Source organism: Anomaloglossus baeobatrachus, chromosome 5 (assembly GCF_048569485.1).
Source record: "Anomaloglossus baeobatrachus isolate aAnoBae1 chromosome 5, aAnoBae1.hap1, whole genome shotgun sequence".
Lineage (NCBI taxonomy): Eukaryota > Metazoa > Chordata > Amphibia > Anura > Aromobatidae > Anomaloglossus > Anomaloglossus baeobatrachus.
In genome coordinates, this window is record NC_134357.1 from 402,299,151 (window position 1) to 402,311,942 (window position 12,792).

The following is a 12,792-nucleotide window of genomic DNA, read 5'->3' on the forward strand; positions in this document are numbered from 1 at the left end:
GGGTGCCATTAAAATAGGCCTATTTTAATGGCACCCCTGCTGTTTCCGGTCACGCCCCCTGACAAAGGTACACTCCGAAATGCGCATCGGGCGCATTCCCTCCGCAGTCATCTTATCTAGGTAATGTCATGTTTGTATAATTGTCCTGTTCCGATCAGTGCTTAGTGCCCTTGAATAGTGTTTACATGCTTTTTCACCGTATGCTATAATTATACTGTGTGGACATTGTGATTGTTGGTAACCAATAGTAGTGTGTGGCATGCTGGTGCCGGCTCCCACCGCTGTTGCATGAAATACACATTGACCCCAGTGTGAGAGCATATATGCATATGTATTGGATTTCCTTTACTCTCGCTACAATTTTATACTGCGGTCTTTGTGTCTTTTTGCTGCGGTGCTGACTCTTACCACCAACACAGACACATATCACATGGTGTATTTCATCTTTCACCGCCGTTTCGTGAAACACACATTGACCCCAGTATGAGAGTACATATACATATGTATTGAATGAAATTTTTTTTACTCTCACTATAATTGTATACTGCGGTCTTCGTGTCTTTTTGCTGCAGTACTGATTCTCACCACCTACACAGACCCATACTTATATGGTGTTTTGTTTTTTTTTTACCGCCGCTGTATGAAATATACATTGACCCCAATGTGAGAGTATATATATATACACATATATTGAATCACTTCATTTACTCTCACTACATTTGTATATTGTCAGGGCAGGGAGGACTGGTAGGCCCAGGAGGTGGATCCACTGGACCATGCACCCCACCGGAGGGTAGGGTACACGGCAGCCAGAGCACTGGTGAGGCAGGGACAGGTATAACCAGGTCACCAGGGTCACAGAGTACTTTAAGGTGGTACAGAATGCTGGTACAGGTAACAGGACACGGTACAAGGGGACCTGAGGATCTAGCTCAAAAGACAGGGCTTCAAGACACGTTGATCAGGCCCCGCCCACATGGAAAGGCAAGTCTTATATACCCAGCACAGCCCTATGTCATTTCCTGCTTCAGGTGTGCTGGGCCCATAAGACCAGGAGAGTGGGCGCGGCCTGGTCATATACAGAGGCATTAGTCAGAGTCAGACTCCTGAGACCAGGAACAGAACACAGGAGAGCACGAGCGGGGGCGGTAGCCATGACTGGTGGCACGTGGACAGGATCAGTGGTCACGGAGCGGTGCTGGGATGGTGCGACCGGGTCAGTGGGTAAGGAGCGGTGCTGAGGTATCGGGAGCGTGATATATATTGTGCTCTTTGTGTCTTTTTGCTGCGGTGCTGATCTCCACCACAAACACAGATATATACTTATATGGTGTATTCCATATGATATAATTTTCTCCATATTGAGAAGTTATATACTGCCATCCATGGCTCTCTTATATATACTAGGTTTTCTAGTTTATCTGTATACTATATCTTATATTAAGAGTTGCCCTGGTGCACCATCTCTGTGAGTTTGTCCTCTGAATTTGTGGGTCACCTTTTGCCCTGCTTGGATATGACATTTTACTATTTTTGTATGTAACCGGTACATTGTTACCATTTTTGTACTGTCTGTGGTGATGTACACCGTTCCCTCCTTCCCATCACCTTCCGCATGTTCTAAATCACAATATGAAAATTAATAAACAAAGTTGAACCGATGATCACCTCTTTCTTGTGTTTGTTTTGTCCCCTGTTAGCGATTTGGTTCACATATTATAGTTCTTTTCTGCGCAGTATATGATGTATATGTACATACATATGAATTGGTATATATAATTTCTATGATATGCAGATGTTTATGCCACTATTCATTCCTATTCTGTATAGCGCTGTGTATAGAGCGTACACAGCAGTATCGGAGACAGGAGCTACGCCAGCGGTGACTGACACCCAGGCGCAAAAGAGATAATGGCGTCCGGACTAGCAGATACCCGTTTTTAAAATGCAGGGACATGTGACATGGACATCCTACCACACATGCCGTTGCTTCTCTGGCTAAAAGTCCACTTAGCTGTGTGTGTGTCTGGGATTGGCTGACATGCTGGCCCGCCCCACTACACGCGCGCGCTTAGGGAAAGAAGACAAGGAAAAAAAAAAAATGGCGATCGCCATTATCCCAGCAGCAGTGATCTGAAGGCGCTGTTCCCGCACACTATACACTGAAATTTCATAATAGTGTGAGTCACAGAGTGACTTACACTATTACAGCGGAAAGCCAGCTAGGAATTAGCTTGGCTTTTTGCTGCTAGAACCGTTCTCGAACGTATCTAGAACTATCGAGCTTTAGCAAAAAGCTCGAGTTCTAGTTCGATCTAGAACAGCCCCCAAAATCAGATGAACCGCGAACTGGAGAACCACGAACCACGAACCGCGCTCAACTCTAGTATTAACATATTCAGGAGAAATTGTGAAACACATTGTGGGACCTTTTTTTACCTATTCCCCTTGTGAAAATTGGAAAACTGCCGTTAAAACATCATTTTCGTGGTAAAAATGTAATTATTTTTCTTCACTGCCTAATAGTATAACATTTTGTGATACACCTGTGGTTTCAATATGCTCTCTGCACCCCTGAATGAATTCATTGCAATTTGAAAAATGGGGCCACTTGTGGGGAGTTTCTGCTGTTCTGGCACCTCAGGGACTCTGCCAATGTGACCTGGCATTCCAACTAAATCTGCACTCAAATATAGCGCTCCTTCCCTTCTTGACTTTGTCCAGTGCCTCAAAAGTAGATCAGTCAAATATGGTACTCGGGACATATTGCTTAACAAACTGTATGGTATATCACCTGTTACCGTTGTGAAAATTAATGATTTGGGTTAAAGCAACATTTTTGTCGTAAAAATGTATTTTTCCATTTTCACGTCTCAACGTTATAAATTTCTGATAAATTCCTTGAGGGGTTTAGTTTCCAAAATGGGGTCACTTGTTGGGGAGCTCCAATGTTTAGGCACATCAGGGGCTCTCCAAATGTTACATGGCATCCATTAATGATTCCAGCTAGTTTTGCACTCTAAAATTCAAATGGCACACTTTCCTTTCCAAGCCCAGTCGTGCGCCCAAACAGTAGATTTCCTCCACACATGGGTATTTGTGTACTCTAGAGAAATTGCATAACAAATTTTATGGTGCATTTTCTCCTGTTATCCCTGTGAAAATACAAAATTTTATGGCTATTTTCCTTCCACATCGCTTTAGTTACTGTGAAGAATCTAAAGGGTTAATAAACTTTTTGAATATCGTTTTCAACAGTGTGAGGGATGCAATTTTTAGAATGGTGTCACTTTTGGGTATTTTCTGTCACCTAGGCCTCTTAAAGTCACTTCAAATGTGATTTGGTCCCTAAATAAATGATTTGTAAATTTTCTTGGAAAAATTGAGATATTGCTGGTAAATTTTGAACCCTTCTAACTTCCTAACAAAAAAATATGTTTCAGAAATTTTACTGATATAAAGTAGACATGTGGGAAATGTATTTAGTAACTGTTTTGTGTTACATAATTCTTTAAAAAATTGCTAAATTTTCAGCAAATTTCCAATATTTTTACAAATAAACACAAAAAATATTTTCCTAAATCTACCAATAACATGAAGTACAGTATGTCCTGAAAAAATAATCTCAATAATGGGCTATGTTGAAGCATTTCAAGGTTATAACCTCATAAATTGACTCTGGTCAGAACCGAAAAAATTGGCCTGGTTATAAAAGTGAAAACAGTGGGGGTGGGGGGTGGTCTGAAGGGGTTAAACATAAACTCACAAGAACATAACAAATAAAATATCAGATGAGTAAAAAGCATATAGACTCCAATGTACGTTTTGCTCAAGGCTTTCTCAAGGAGTGAGAAGATTTCCTTTAAAATTCATAAGTTTGCATATACCGTGTGCTGTAGCAATCTTTCGCATGTCTATTCTAAGTATATGCAGCACGCTGTAGGGATGGCTTTTTGATATTTTCTTTTAGGTTTCACTCTACAACTTGAAAAATAGAAAAAAATAAGGAATGACAAAAAAGGCACAAAAGCTATGAAAAACGCCTGAAATTTCATGCCGTTTTTTATCTATGCCATTACTCACTGACCTGTGGGTGTCCGACTTCAGGCGAGTCCTCCATCTCCTCACGATATTCCCCATACATTATGTACAGTGAAGGGAGCAGCAGCATTATCATTCAAATGAATGGGGCCGGTGTAAGGAGGTAGTCGGTGAACGAAGAACGTCCCCCTGAAGACCTCGACCAAAATGTTTTATAATATTTAAGGCCCGTTTCACACGTCAGTGAAAAACACTGACGTTTTTCACTGGCGTGTAAAACACGCATATGTCCCTACGTGTGCCGTTAATCACGGCACACGTGGGTTGTCTAAGTGCAATCCGGGCTCCGTTCTCCGTGACCCGTGATTGCACTTAGAGATTAACTCACGTGTGCCCGCTCCCACTCTCCATGGTGCTGATCGCTCCCGCGGTGCAGTATCCGGCCGGCGCTGACCCCCGCAGCAGCTGCTTCCGGGTCGGCTGTATCGTGCATCATGAATATACCCGACAGTAATGAGCCGGCTCAGAAGCAGCAAGCTGCACGGGCTGCAGAGGACATCGCTGGAGCCGGGTGAGTAAAAATGATTTTTATTTTAACCCCTTAACGACCTTTGACGTACTGAGTACGTCATGGTGACATGGTGCTAAACGACCCATGACGTACTCAGTACGTCATGGCGAAATCGCGGTCCCGGAGCCCCGGGGAGTGAAATTTGTTTACTTAAACGGTAGATTCGGGAAGGAGGGGACCTCTGCCTGACCTCAGGAGGGGTGGTGCCTCCTCCCCGAACCTACAGAGGCTGTGATTGGCTGACAAACGCCGCTCAGCCAATTACAGTCACTGTAATGTGTCAGCCATTGAAAATGGCTGACACATTGAAATCCAGCCATAATCAGTGCTGCTGTAGCACTGATGACTGGCTGGAGCTGGGTGAACTTTGTTTCACCCGCCCCCAGCTCTGATTGGAGAGATCGGCCTTGTGACCAATCTCTCCCAATCACTGTGGATCTTGTGCCAGTGACCTGTATGTGACCGCTACCCTCAGCTTCACTCCGTCCGTGAAAGCTGATGAGAGCGGTCGCTGTAGGTGCCCATCGGTAAGTTATAGCCCCCCCCCCGATCCACCGCTGCTCCCCGCCGATCCACCGCTGCTCCCCGCCGATCCACCGCTGCTCCCCGCCGATCCACCGCTGCTCCCCGCCGATCCACCGCTGCTCCCCGCCGATCCACCGCTGCTGCCCGCCGATCCACCGCTGCTGCCCGCCGATCCACCGCTGCTGCCCACCGATTCACCGCTGCTCCCCACGATCCACCGCTGCTCCCCGCCACGCCGCTGTTCCCGCCGCTGTCCCTGCCCGCCACGCCGCTGTTCCCGCCGCTGTCCCTGCCCGCCACGCCGCTGTTCCCGCCGCTGTCCCTGCCCGCCACGCCGCTGTTCCCGCCGCTGTCCCTGTCCGCCACGCCGCTGTTCCCGCCACTGTCCCTGCCCGCCACGCCGCTATTCCCGCCACTGTCCCTGCCCGCCACGCCGCTTTACACGCCGCTGTCCCCGCCGCCACCGTCCCCTTTCAGTCGCACCCACCTTTTTCAGCCGCCGCTGCACCCGATCGGCCGCCGCCTCCATCGGCTGCCACTGCACCTAATCGGCTGCCGCCTTCCATGTGCTGCCTCCCCTCCATGTGCTGATTCCCCTCCATGTGCTGATTCCCCTCCATGTGCTGATTCCCCTCCATGTGCTGATTCCCCTCCATGTGCTGCCTCCTCTCCCCCCTCCCTCCATGTGCTGCCTCCTCTCCCCCCTCCCTCCATGTGCTGCCTCCTCTCCCCCCTCCCTCCATGTGCTGCCTCCTCTCCCCCCTCCCTCCATGTGCTGCCTCCTCTACCCCCCTCCCTCCATGTGCTGCCTCCTCTCCCCCCCTCCCTCCATGTGCTGCCTCCTCTCCCCCCCTCCCTCCATGTGCTGCCTCCTCTCCCCCCCTCCCTCCATGTGCTGCCTCCTCTCCCCCCCTCCCTCCATGTGCTGCCTCCTCTCCCCCCTCCCTCCATGTGCTGCCTCCTCTCCCCCCTCCCTCCATGTGCTGCCTCCCCTCCCTCCTCCCTCCATGTGCTGCCTCCCCTCCCTCCTCCCTCCATGTGCTGCCTCCCCTCCCTCCTCCCTCCATGTGCTGCCTCCCTTCCCCCTCCCTCCATGTCCTGCCTCCCCCCCCTCCCTCCATGTGCTGCCTCCCCTCCCTCCCTCCATGTGCTGCCTCCCCCCCCCTCCCTCCATGTGCTGCCTCCCCCCCCTCCCTCCATGTGCTGCCTCCCCCCCCTCCCTCCATGTGCTGCCTTCCCCCCCTCCATGTGCCATCGCTCTCTCCCATCAGACTCTGCCCCCCTCCCTGATCTGCTGCCTGCTCTCTCCCATCCTTTTCACCCTCCTTCATCTGCTGCCTTTTCTGTCTGCTGTGATCCTGCTGCCTAGATCAATCCTGTAAGGTAGCTATCCCCAATCTCACCTCCCACCCCCCCATCCTCCGCCGCTCCTCCATCCGCTGCGCCCTTTCCCATCCTCCATCCGCTGCGCCTTTTCTCATCTGCCGCTCCTCCATCCGCTTCGCCTTTTCTCATCTGCCGCTCCTCCATCCGCTGCGCCTTTTCTCATCTGCCGCTCCTCCATCCGCTGCGCCTTTTCTCATCTGCCGCTCCTCCATCCGCTGCGCCTTTTCTCATCTGCCGCTCCTCCATCCGCTGCGCCTTTTCTCATCTGCCGCTCCTCCATCCGCTGCGCCTTTTCTCATCCTCTGCCGCTCCTCCATCCGCTGTGCCTTTTCCCATCCTCTGCCGCTCCTCCATCCGCTGCGCCTTTTCCCATCCTCTGCCGCTCCTCCATCCGCTGCGCCTTTTCCCAGCCACCGTCCGCTGCGCCCTTTCTCTTCTGCCGCCCCTCCATCCGCTGCCGCGCCCTCTTGCATCGCATTATGCAGCGCAGTTGCTCGCTTCCAGACTGCAGTGGATGATGCGATGCGAGACTCGTGCATTGCTCTCACGTTTGGCACTGGTCTTAGTGGCAGGCGCTCATTTTTTTTTTTTTTTTTTTTACTGATGTCTGTATTTTTTATTTCGCCAAACTAATTTTTTTTGTATGGGGGGGGTCTAGTTTCCAAAATGGGATCACATGTGGGGGAGCTCCATTGTTTAGGCACCTCAGGGGGTCTCCAAATGAAACATGGCGTCTGCTAATAATTCCAATCAATTTTACTGTGAAATGGCGCTCCTTCTCTTCTGAGCCCCGCCGTACGCCCAAACAATTGATTTCCACCACATATGAGGTATCGTCGTACTCAGGAGAAATTGCACAATACATTTTATGGTGCATTTTTTCCTGATACCCTTGTGGAAAAAAAAGCTACCTGTTTGAAAAAACAATTTTGTGGTAAAAAAAAGAATAAAATATTTTCACGGCTGAACATTACAAACGTTTGTGAAGCCTCCAGGGGTTCAAAGTGCTCACTAAACAGCTAGATAAATTCCATGAGGGGTCTAGTTTCCAAAATGGGGTCAATTGTGGGGGAGCTCCATTGTTTAGGCACTTCAGGGGGGTCTCCAAACGCAATATGGCATCCGCTAATAATTCCAACCAATTTTGCTGTGAAATGGCGCTCCTTGCCTTCCGAGTCCTGCCGTGCGCCCAAACATTTGATTTCCACCACATATGGGGTATCTGCGTACTCAGGAGAAAATGCACAATACATTTTATGGTGCATTTTTTCCTGATACCCTTGTGATAAAAAAAGCTACCTGGTTGAAGCAACAGTTTTGTGGTAAAAAAAATTTTTTTTCTTTTCACGGCTCAACGTTATAAACTTCTGTGAAGCCCCTAGGGGTTCAAAGTGCACATCAAACATCTAGAAAAAATATTTGAGGGCTCTAGTTTCCAAAATGGGGTCATTTGTGGGGGAGCTCCATTGTTTAGGCACCTCGGGGAGTCTTCAAACCCGACATGGTGTCCGCTAATGAGTGCAGCTAATTTTGCACTCAAAAATTCAAATGGCGCTCCTTGCCTTCCGAGTCCTGCTGTGTGCCCAAACATTTGATTACCACCACATATGGGGTATCTGCGTACTCAGGAGAAAATGCACGATACATTTTATGATGCATTTTTCCTGATACCCTTGTGAAAATACTAATTTTTATGGCTAAAGTAACATTTTTGTGTTAAAAAAGTAAAATTTTCATTTTTTCGTCTACATTGCTTTGGTTGCTGTGAAGCTCCTAAAGGGTTAATAAACTTCTTGGATGTGGTTTTGAGCAGAGTGAGGGGTGCAGATTTTAGAATTGGGTCACTTTTGGGTATTTTCTGTCGCCTAGGTTTCTCAAATCACTCCAAATGTGATGTGGTACCTAAAACATTTTTTTTTGTAAATTTTGTTGGAAAAATGAGAAATTGGTGATGAACTTTGTGTGACATATCTTTCAGATTTATGGGCATAAAATTTCAAATTTTGAAAATTGCAAAATTTTCGCCAAATTTCCGAAATTTTCACAAATAAACGCAAAACATATCGGCCTAAATTTACCACTGACATGAAGTGCAATATGTCACGAAAAAACAATCTCAGAATCGCCAGGATCCGTTGAAGCGTTCCAGAGTTATAACCTGTCAAAGTGACACTGGTCAAAATTGCAAAAAATGGCCGGGTCTTTAAGGTGAAAACAGGCTGGGGGCTGAAGGGGTTAAAAGCACATTTTTTTCTGGCACGTGTCTCACGGATCACACCACTGCGTGGTCCGTGGGACATCAGTGATGCCAGAAAAAAATGGACATGTCTCCGTGCGGCAATCACGGACACGCGGGTACGCCGCACGGAGACACGTGCAGTGAAAAATCACTGATGTGTGAGCAGACCCATTCATTATAATGGGTCTGCGTATGTCAGTGATTCTGGTACGTTTAAAAAAAAGCACAAACGTACCAGAATCACTGACGTGTGAAAGGGGCCTTATGCTGATATTATTGTAAGTTTGGCCGATGCCATCTAGTGGCCGAAAGGATACAGTGTCATGTTGAATGCTAAGTTAATGCAATGTGTGTCTTAAAGTAATATATATATATATATATATATATATATATATTAGTGTTCATAAGTATGTCTATATGTGTGATGCCCTGGCCTATCAGGTCGTCACAGGGTATTGTGCAATATCCACCTCTTCCTTGGATACGGGTCCCTAACCATTGGTGTTGCCAAGAACAGCTAATCAAAATCCTAGGAACACTCTGCACCACACCCACCAGACACACCAGTGGACGCCCTGAGTGGAATAGGGTCGCCCACTTGGTGGGTTGGTCAGGGGGGGTCAGGAGTGTCAGGAGAGGGAGTTGAGCAGTGACTCTCAAGAGGAGAGGTCAGGAGCTGGGCTCCTTGGACCTATTAGGTGGCAGACGTTGGTCTGGGCCTGGTAGGAGCTGGACCCCGGTCGCAGGGGATCGTGACAAGGGGCACGGACTGTCGAGGAGGACAGGCGGCGGCCTTGTGCCATCGCCGGGCGGTGGCCGTGGCACGACGGGGTACGTGGACCCTGGGTCAGGGAGCAGCTTCAGGCGTCCTGACAATTTACTTGACGAGGACGGAGCCTTCAAAATCCGTTCTCCACCTGCTCCAAAATTGAGGTACTAGCGCAACGAGGGGGATAGGACTTTCCACTACACGGTCTAGAATATCCCAAGCATGGACCCTGAGAGCAAGCTCACCCAGTTAGCCATACTGGGGAGTGGGACCCAATTAGTTTCAGACTAAAGGGACCAACTAGAAGACAAGGTGCCACGGGAAAAGGTCACAGGCCAACAGGCAACACCAATGGGTACGGGACCCAGGCGTGCTCCCTCTTAGCGGCAGCCGTGTCCAGAACTTTGGTTTACTGCAGTTGTTGGTGTCAGTATTATTGGACTGAGTGAGTATGCAAGTGACCCTTACCGTCCCAACGGCACACCCCCGCCACCATCACCGAGTCCCAGGTCATCCCCCCTACCCGTGGAGGGGTTAAACACCTAGCTGCCCACACCATCGCCACCAGGTACTCCCCATTGCAGTGGTGGTACTCCACCTTACCACGCACCATGGGTGGCGTCACGAACTTTCCACACCATCCCCTGTATATAACCCTTCTTTGTTTGAGGAGCCGTGCGACCCCTGCGTCCGGAGCCCTCTCGAGTCACCGCGGATCCGGATCCGAGCAGCCGGCTGCCGACGCGGGGGCGACACGTATGCGTTTAAGAGTATAAAGGATAATGTGTTTTATATAAGGTATTTTATGATAGGAAAGACTTTACTGTGTAAAGAGTCTGAATGTTTTAAATAAGGATTAGTGTAACATAAGGACAAGTGAGCAGAAGTCGATAAGGTGTTAGCAATGTTAGATTCAGGTTCAGCAGGTAGATATGGAGACAGTGGTAGTAAATAAACAGTGCTGGTTGCAATGCAATAGCTGGGTACCTCAGCTGCATTTCACAACAGGTGCACCAGGGGTTAAGGGAAATGTTTAGCCCCTGTGAGGAGCTTGGGAACTAAGTCCTCGGGACAGGGAAAAGATCAGGGAGAAGAAGGTGGCTGCCTGAGCAGCAGGGTGTGAATTGGGCCAGGGTCGGACCAGTCCCCCTATGAGCAGGTGCCATTGTTGACGGGCTTGCTGAACATAGGGGACCCTCAGAACACGGAACAGTGCAGAGTTGGGACCCTAGGTGACAGTCATGGTTGGACCAGTCTGCAGTGGCAGAACGCAGCCGATAGAAGAAGTTCAGTATAGTGCAGGAGGGCACAGAATGAAAGGAACAGATAAAGGAAGAAGTAGAGAGGAAGGATTTGAAGTAACTGTAACCTGTATGAGAAACCCTGCTGAAGAACAAGTAAAGTTGTGTTTAAGAAAAAAGACCCTGATTGTTGTTGTCTCCTTGCTTGAATCTGACCCCAGAGAAGAGAAGGAACCAAAGTATCTCCAGTGGCACGTAAGTGGACGAACCCCAGACGTCAACTGGCTCGACAACATGCCTGTAGAAGAGACAGGAGGCTGCATTTAGACACGACACAGACCATGACTACAGCGTCCCCTGTGCCCCTGTTTACACCGGCAGCAGTTTCCTCCGGCAAAATCAGGGAACCAAGAACACCTTAGGCAGGGCCGGCGTCAGCACCCGGCAAACCCGGGCAAATGCCGGGGCCCTGGAGAGCCGGGGGGGCCCACTCGGCCTCGTCAGTTCTCCTGTCCCTTGGCCGGGGCCCACTCGCCTTTACAGTTCTGCGGTCCCCGGCCGAGTTCCGGGGACCGCAGTCCTCGGCAGCAATCTGCGGCGCCGTCACTTTAAGGCGCGCAGACATCCTCGTTTGAATTTCATCTGTGGGCGGAGCTACCGCCTTCTCAGTCCCACAGATGAAGGAGGCGAGCTTCTGTCCGGCGCTGTGTGGGCCCCCTCTCCACCGTGACCTAATCGGGTAAGTGCCCTCCCCGCCTCCCCATTATAGGCCCCGGTGAGCTGCTTCTACCCCCTGGATGTATGCCCTGGCCCCTGCCAATGCCCCCACCCGCCGATTCCGCGGGTGTGGGCCCCGCCGAGCCGCGGGTGTGGGCCCCGCCGAGCCGCGGGTGTGGGCCCCGCCGAGCCGCGGGTGTGGGCCCCGTCGAGCCGCGGGTGTGGGCCCTGCCGAGCCGCGGGTGCTGCCAGTGCCGCGGGTGCTGTACCCACCGAGCCGCGGGTGTGGGCCCTGCCGAGCCGCGGGTGTGGGCCCTGCCGAGCCGCGGGTGCTGCCAGTGCCGCGGGTGCTGTACCCGCCGAGCCGCGGGTGTGGGCCCTGCCGAGCCGCGGGTGTGGGCCCTGCCGAGCCGCGGGTGCTGCCAGTGCCGCTGGTGCTGTCCCCGCCAAGCCGCGGGTGTGGGCCCCACAGAGCAGCAGAGTTGTGTGCATTTGTCTGAATGTAGCAGAGTTGTATGTGTTTGTCTGAATGTAGCAGAGTTGTATGTGTTTGTCTGTATGTAGCAGAGTTGTATGTGTTTGTCTGTATGTAGCAGAGTTGTATGTGTTTGTCTGTATGTAGCAGAGTTGTATGTGTTTGTCTGTATGTAGCAGAGTTGTGTGTGTTTGTCTGTATGTAGCAGAGTTGTATGTGTTTGTCTGTATGTAGCAGAGTTGTATGTGTTTGTCTGTATGTAGCAGAGTTGTGTGTGTTTGTCTGTATGTAGCAGAGTTGTATGTGTTTGTCTGTATGTAGCAGAGTTGTATGTGTTTCTATGTAGCAGAGTTGTATGTTTGTCTGTATGTAGCAGAGTTGTGTTTGTCTGAATGTAGCAGAGTTGTGTGCATTTGTCTGAATGTAGCAGAGTTGTATGTGTTTGTATGTAGCAGAGTTGTATGTGTTTGTCTGTATGTAGCAGAGTTGTATGTGTTTGTCTGTATGTAGCAGAGTTGTATGTGTTTGTCTGTATGTAGCAGAGTTGTATGTGTTTGTCTGTATGTAGCAGAGTTGTATGTGTTTGTCTGTATGTAGCAGAGTTGTATGTGTTTGTCTGTATGTAGCAGAGTTGTATGTGTTTGTCTGTATGTAGCAGAGTTGTATGTGTTTGTCTGTATGTAGCAGACTTGTATGTGTTTGTCTGTATGTAGCAGAGTTGTATGTGTTTGTCTGTATGTAGCAGAGTTGTATGTGTTTGTCTGTATGTAGCAGAGCTGTATGTGTTTGTATGTAGCAGAGTTGTGTGTGTCTGTGTGTATGCAGCAG